The following is a 7,597-nucleotide window of genomic DNA, read 5'->3' as shown; positions in this document are numbered from 1 at the left end:
CTTCAATGCAGTCATTATGGATGCAAGGGATAAGCCAATCCTAACATGCCTTGAGAGAATAAGGATGTATATTATGATTAGGATGGCTAATAGAAGGGCATTGTCAACATTGGAGGTATACTGTTGATCCTAGAATCTTCAACGTAATAGAGAAAAATAAGTTGGCATCAAGTCAATTCATACCAAGGTTGGCTAGGGAGAAGAAATATCAAATAAGTCATATGTATGGAGGAGAATTTGCTATAGATCTAAGAGCAAATACTTGCTCTTGTATGGGAGGAGAGAGGAAAGAGAAACATTTGCGTCCAAGATGCACTCGTAGGTTTTATTAGGCAGCAGAGTTGCTGCCTAAGTTGTAATTTTTTTTTTTAAACACCTAAGCCAAAATGATGTCGTTTTTGGCCAGGTTTTTTTTAAATAAAAAATAAAAAATCTTAAGTGGAATGATGTCGTTTTGACGTAGAGGAAAAAAAAAGACGCTGTGAGCGCTTCACAGGCGCGCAGCTAGCTTCTTGCTACCAGTGTGTGCTACGGCTACTTCCTCTTTGTGGCATTTCATCAAACACCTTCTAGGGAATTTTCAAGGGTTAAGTTCTTGGCCTCCTATGGTAGATTCTAGGTTTGCAGGGGTCAATCGACCCCTCTTATCCCTATGTGGATCTGCCATTGCACATAGGTCCTCCTCGTCTCTTTCTTTCACATTGTAATGCCAAGGAACGTAAGCTGGGTCATATTTCCAATAAATCTAATAATGTTTCCTTCTGATTCAATATATGCCAAAGTTTGCAATTTCTTCATCTTACTAATACTTGATGGTATTCTTACAAACACAATTAACATAGAAGAAAGTACAAACACACCGAATATAAATGAATCCATGATCCAAATCTTAAAAGCTAATCGTCGACATACGCCTGCCCATTGTTGAAGCGACATATGAAATTTTATGAACATCAACTTTGGTATTATTTGATTTTCAAAAAGAGTAAAAAGAGTACTCATGGGTAAATTCTTCAATCAGGGTGGACTTGTTTCTGCAAAATACATAAAAAGACAAAAGCGATATTATAATAACAAACAATTTATAAGGCTTTACATCCAAATCATTAATTTTGGAAATATTCCAAATCATTAGGTTTAGGAAAGTCAATGAAAGGATAAAAGACACTTACATATGTTTCTTACATTTCTCGTCGACGAGTAGCATCCTTGGATGATCCACACCTCCTCCTTTTATGGACTCTCTAAACTTCTCTGAAACATTATCAAATCTGTATCCTCGTAGTTTAATAAGGTGCTCAATACCCTGTGGCAATGTTTCTAACGTCATGCAACTACGAATGTCTAAGAACTCAAGATTTGGCATCGTCCCTTTTTCTATAGTTATCTTATTTAATAATGCGAAATTCTGAAACTGCAAATACCAAAGCTTCACAAAGCCTCTGTTGAAACATAACTCTTTCTTAACAGAGGTATTATCAAGCCAAAGAGAACGTAGAGAGGGCAATGCTTCAATATGAGGTAGAAAATCTTCTTCAAGTCTAGACCCACGCAGATTCAAATATGCGAGAGAGTGGAGTGAACAAAACCGTTGTGGTACCTTTTCCAGTTTGCCGACCAATCTAAGTCTATCAAGGTAGGGAGGCGGTGAAGACAATGCGTCAACTCGAAGAAATTCCTCTCCATCAGCTACAAATAAAAGCAAGCGGGAAAGGACCTTCATCTCTTGAATTGAGGCACATAGGTCCTCCTCGTCTCTTTCTTTCACATTTGTAATGCCGAGGAACTTAAGCTGGGTCATACTTCCAATAAGTCTAATAATGTTTCCTTTTGATTCAATATTTTCCAAAGTTTGCAATTTCTTCATCTTACTAATACTTGATGGTATTCTTACCCCAATTATCTTTCTGGAAATGAACCTACCCATAAGTAAATGGCGTAACTTTAGCAACTTGGAAATCCCTCTTGGAAGTGCCTCTATTTTTGTCCCCGTGATGTTCAAGGTCTGAAGGTTGTGGAGCTGCCTAATGGATTCCGGAAGCTCCGTAATTGGAGTTCGACTCAAATTTAAGTATTTTAAATTAAATAAGGATGTTAGATTGTCTGGCAGATTATCAATTGGGACATCCTCCAAATCTAGAACCTTCAACAATTTAAGGTCAGAAGTAAATTTATTTGGTAAAGAGAATGAGGATAAGTCAGTGGCAAAGACGAGAAACGAACAAAGCCGTGATATACCTGTGCATGATCCAATTTCTCCATTAGTTGTTTGAATTGACAAACGGAGTGCTCCAGTTTCTTCTACTGTTTCACTCCCATCATGTACAGTGCAAAACTTTTCTTCTTTTGCTATAGACAAGGCAATCTCCCGCAAAAGATCATGCATCTTACATGCTGGGAGGGGTCCTCGAAACCTTTGCTGTAGCATGTTACGAAAAAAGAGTTCCATAAGATAGCTATTTGCAACTTCTTCTGGCGTGAGCCCTTCGACATGTTCAACAAATCCTTCAGCGATCCACAATGTGATGAGCCTAAGATTTAAGATCACATGATCTTCAGGGAAAAGTGAACAATATAGAAAGCATTGCTTCAATCGGTATGGCAAATCATTAAAACTAAACAACAAGATGCGCATCTTCATAGGTTCTAGCAAAGGACTGTTTGTTAAATGCCAATTTAAGCTGTTGTAGACTGTGCTCCACTCTGTAAGTGACTTCTTAGAAGACATGAGACCACTCAAGGCTACGATCGCTAGAGGTAGACCTTCACACTTCTCCACAAGTTCCCGAGCTAAAGGCAGAAGTTCAGGTGAACAAGATTTGTTTGGATAACTTGAGAATGCTTTCATGCTGAAGAGCTCCCACGCATCACCTTTTTCCAGCGGTTGAATCTTGTGAACATGGCTTTCAACTCCAAAAGAAGAGGATGCTATGTCTTCTCTTCGAGTTGTAAGCATGACTCGACTTCCAAGTTGTTTATCTGGAAATGAAAACCTTATTTTCTCCCAAAGGTGGACATCCCACACATCATCCAATACAACTAGGTACCTTTTAGTCTCCAAGTAGTTCACCAAAATCTCCAGCAATTCGTTATAACTCATGGCATTCATGTCTGCAGGGAACTCTTCCTTCTTTGCTTTGTGGAATTCTTTGATCAATCTTCTAAGTAAGTCTTCAATCACATAAGACTGGGAAATAGTAATCCACGCATAGCATTCGAAATGTCTCTTTACAATTTCATCTTTGAAAGTCCTTGCAACTAGAGTTGTCTTCCCCGATCCTCCCATCCCGACCACAGACACAACAGTTTGGCGTTGCTCTTCGTTCGTCAGCCATCCTATTAACAAGTTCTTATCACCTTCAATCCCGACGAGTTCATCCTCCTTATGATAAAGAGAAGACACCGCTTGAATCTGCACCCATCTGCGAATATCCTCAGAAGAAGTACTTTTTCCTTCTACAGCTGCACCACCACAATATCACTGACTTCTCTCTGTAATAGCTCTAATTGCCATCGCGATTTTCTGTAACTTGTTGGCTATTTTACGCTTAGACCAAAGGTGCTTTGGAAAGTGAATGGTTTTGTGGATCCACCTGGCAAATCGACAGCCAATTTGCTGCTCGTACACGTGATACATGAATTCATCAATGATGTTTTCAACATCATTGACCAAGTCTCGAACACTTACGATCCACACTTGCTCTACTTGTGTGTGTGCTTTGTTGCCCTCGTCAGCATTCGCTAAGAAGGCTTTCATGAATTCCAGCTCCCGCTTAATCTCATCAACATGATCACCAACACCCGCTATGGAGGCTGCTTCACTCTCGAGAATAGCTACAAATTTGCAAATGAGGAGGTCTGCTGAAACTGACGCCATAATGGCCTTATTTTGATATATGCTAACTTAATCAAAACAACACATCTAGAATTGATTCTGGGGAGCAATCAATTTAAAATTTTAAAAATCAAAATACATGAGAAGATAAGATTCCATTGTGTGGTGGTGGATTGGGGCTCAGCTCAAATTGACTAGAAGAGAGAGATGAACAGAAGTTATTGCTATGTTTTTATTATTGCTCTGGAAACCCGAAAAAGTAGATTCCATCTTGCTATGGGTCTATTATTGCTTTAAAAGTGGGCTTGCTTTCATCATGTTGCTGAAAAACTAGATTCCATCATTTTGCCCAATAAATGATATATTTATTTTAAATTAATAAATATATCTATATATATAAAGCAAAAAGCAGAGAATGGTGAAACATTCCAAATACTAGAAAATGCTCTTGATTAATGCAAACATTAAGAATTCAAATTATTAATTAAATGAGGATAATACGGTAAATTCACACTTTTTCATATTTTAAAAAAGAAAAAGAAAAAGAAAAAGCATATAATGGATCATATTTTTATGGAACACAACTACCCATTATCTTTTTTAATTCTAAAATAAATTTAAATTTTTTTTAAAAAAAAGCCTCTCGCAAGCGCGGAAGCGCGTGCAGATAGGCTAGTATAACATAATATATATTTTATTTTTAGAATTAAAAAAAAATAACATGGTTTTTTTTTTATATCAAATACATGGGTAGTTACGTTCCATAAAAGTATGACCTATTATCATATTTTGTTTTTAATTTTAATTTTTTTTAGTATGAAAAAAATGTGAATTTACCATATTATCTTCATTTAATTAATAATTTCAATTCTTAATATTTGAATTAATCAAGGGTATTTTCTGGTATATATATATAGATAATAATTAAAAAGTTTTAATGTATAAATAACTAATTAAATAATATTAAATTAAGTTAGATTACTCTATTAAAGTAGCATGGCCGCTATGATTTAGTAGCTGTATGTATAATGTACAGCCACATATCCTTTTCTTGTGCAAGTTTTTTTTTGTTTTCCATTGAGTGAGGATATTCATCTTGACGATGAATTGTTGATGAAAACAATATGTTGTATTAGTTTCATTAATTTTTACCCTATTTTTTCAAAGAAAATTATATGATTTTATTATTTATGTCAAATTGAATTGAAATGAATTTGAGTAGTTTAGTGAAACTTATAGTTCAATTGAATTTAATTAAGTTGAATGATAGTTTAAGGTGAAAGTGAAATGTAATATGGATAGTTTTTATATTTTTTAAATATATATAATTGGGGATTCGGGCGTGGTTTGGGGTATAATCCTTGAATGGGGACGGGGTCAGGGATTCCCCAAAATTTCATATCGGGGATGGAAGTGAGGACAATACCATCCCCATCCCTCTCCCATCTAATGTGTTTTTATTCATTTTTTTTAAAATTAATTTTTCTGCACATGTTGTATTTTTTTTTTTTGGCTGAAATATAGTAATTTAATTCAACTAAACTAAAAATGCAAGGCTCACATTTTAACAATCAACATTAAAATATTTTAATGCGAACTTTCTTTTTGTGCGCATTAAAAACATAAAACATCAAAAACACGATGACAGTGATATTTCTATACGTGCGAGATGGGCATGCACATGATGCAATATTGTTTTTTTTTTTTCCTTTCTTGAAGGTGTTCTGATTTATTTCAAAAGAGAGAAAAAAAAAAAAACTTTGGGCTCTTGGAAGTTCTGATCTAATTGAGCAAATGTTTGTCCACAATATGCGCTTACTTAAGGATAATTATACTTTATAATGTGTTAAAAGGCTCCAATTGGAGCTGTGATAATGGTGTTGAAGTGAGTCTTCTAATTAATCAAGGAGATTTACTTCCTTGATTAATTAAAGGATTTACTTTCCTATTTTTTATATAAGTGATAAATCATTGTACAATTAGGAGATACTTTTCTAATTCTTTACTATATCTAATTCCTTATAAAACCTTCATATGTAAACTCCTATATATACCTCCTTATGGAGAAGAATAAAGAACAACTCAAAGTATTCAAACCATATTCATATTTTAACAAATGGGCACTCAAGCGTTAATGGGAGCTATTATGGAGTCAAAAGGCGTGCATTGACCGGTTAGACAAACCTCACCGAACGACCTTAACTACGTGTAAAATAAAACGACCTGTCCCGAAATTTCTTTTCAATAGAGAAATTTTTGCTTACTTGGATGATTTTGCCCCTAGATTTTCAGATTTGAATTTTGAAAGGATCTTTTTGCATCCTTTTATTGTCAACAAATAAAATGCCGGAATATAGAGTGAGAAAATGATTAGTAACTCCAGAATGCGAGCCCACTTGATTAAGGACAGAAATTTTGAAATTTTACTTCACGGTATGTGCGGCAAGAAATTACTGATCATCCGGTCCTATTTTCAATAAAGCTGATGGTTTTATTTCTTAAATTGTCTCTAATACCCTTGTAATCATAACACGACATCTCTATAATTATCGTATGGTTTTTACATTATTTTTTCTCTTTCTGCTACCCAACACACACTTTTGCTATGCATACAACACATGTAGAATTGATTCCGGGGAGCAATAAGCCGGATGTAACACAAAATTTAAAAATCAAAAATAAGGTAAGGCAGTAAATGATATATTTATTGCTAGAAGAGAAATAAATATAAGATTCCATTGTGTGGTGGTGGGTCGATGCCCAAATGTACAGAAATAGGGTAAGGCAATAAATGATATATTTATTATTGCTAGAAGAGAGAGATGATCATAAGTTATTGCTGAAAAAGTGGGTCTGTTTTCATCGTGTTGTGATCACAAGTTCCTCATCCTCGAACCCAGCCCAATAAATAATATATTTATTTTAAATTAATAAATATATATAACATAATATAATATAATAATTAAAAAGTTTTAATGTATAAATAACTAATTAAATAATATTAAGTTAAGTTAGATTAGTCTATTAAAGTAGCATGGCAGTTGTAATTTAGCAGCTGTATGTACAGCCACATATCCCTTTCTTGCGCAAGATGTTTTCGTTTTCCATTGAGTGAGGACATTCATCTTGATGATGAATTGTTGATGAAAACACTATGTTGTATTAGTTTCATTAATTTTTACCCCATTTTCTTTAAGAATAATATATGATTTTGTTATTTTTCTCAAATTGAATTTAAATGAATTTGAGTAGTTGAATGAAATTTTTATAGTTTAATTGAATTTAATTAAGTTCAATGATAGTTTATGTTGAAATTGAAGTGTAATATGAATAGTTTTTATATTTGTTTAAATATATAATCGAGGATTCGGGTCAGATTTGGGATATAATCTCCCGATGGAGACGGAGACCGGAATTTTCCGAAATTTCATACCAGGGATGAAGGGGGGAGACGGGGATGAGGATGGGGAGCAAGGACGGGGACGGGAATGTTTTTGTCATATTAATTGAGCAAATATTTTATGTTTGTCCATAATGTGCGCTTACTTAAGGATAATTATACTTTATAATGTGTAAAAAAGCGCCAATTGGAGCTGTAATGATGGGCACTCAAGCGCTAATAGGAGCTGTTATAGAGTCAAAAGGCATGCACTGGCAAGTTAGACAAACCTCATCGAACAATCTTAACTACGTGTAAAATATAACGACCTACCCCGAATTTCTTTTGCATAAAGAAATTTTATCTTACTTGGATGATTTTGC

The 7,597-nt window shown here is 34.6% G+C and overlaps 1 pseudogene; it reads right to left on the bottom strand.

Moving 5' to 3' along the window:
* On the bottom strand, positions 734 to 4,001 carry LOC18773291 (annotated as a pseudogene).

This window comes from Prunus persica, chromosome G6 (assembly GCF_000346465.2).
Source record: "Prunus persica cultivar Lovell chromosome G6, Prunus_persica_NCBIv2, whole genome shotgun sequence".
Lineage (NCBI taxonomy): Eukaryota > Viridiplantae > Streptophyta > Magnoliopsida > Rosales > Rosaceae > Prunus > Prunus persica.
The sequence above is the reverse complement of the archived record's forward strand: the minus strand, read 5'-3'. Positions and strand labels throughout refer to the sequence as shown.